The sequence below is a fragment of the Buteo buteo genome, chromosome 8, assembly GCF_964188355.1.
Source record: "Buteo buteo chromosome 8, bButBut1.hap1.1, whole genome shotgun sequence".
Lineage (NCBI taxonomy): Eukaryota > Metazoa > Chordata > Aves > Accipitriformes > Accipitridae > Buteo > Buteo buteo.
In genome coordinates, this window is record NC_134178.1 from 45,361,162 (window position 1) to 45,361,723 (window position 562).

Consider the following 562-nt stretch of genomic DNA (forward strand, 5'->3'; position numbering starts at 1 on the left):
GTTTTAGCGGAGAAGCAGGAATTCAGGTTCGTGGGGGACGTAACGGGCAAGTCTCTTATCATCTCGGTCTGCAGAAGGGTATCTTCCCGGGTTCGCAGCAGTGATGTCGTTTATAACATGGGAAAGCTGCACAGTAGATTTGCCAACACCCATAAACATCTTCCCCAGCCCCATTTCTTGGCTGGCGTCCATTTTTCTCTTTTTGAGGTTTTCTTTTGTTTTCAAAAAAAAAAAAAAAAATCAGACTTCGATCGTTCGCAGAAAGAGACAGTGTGACATTCCTGCTGTACCCTTGCTCTTCATTAAAGTCTTGGATATGCAGCCTGTGCCTGCTGAGGTATGCTGAGAGAGTATGGGAAAAAGGAACAGGGCAGGATCACCAGTCGACGCAGCAGAACAGGACAGAGGTGTGGGGCAAAATGCAGATAATGGTGCCGAAAATCCTTATTATGAACCACTCTTCTTATTTTTCACAGCTCACCTTACAGGGCTGGATGTAAGCTTCAGGAGGACCAACCGGAGAGGGTTGTGCACCCGGATCCTGCTGATATGGCTGGAAATA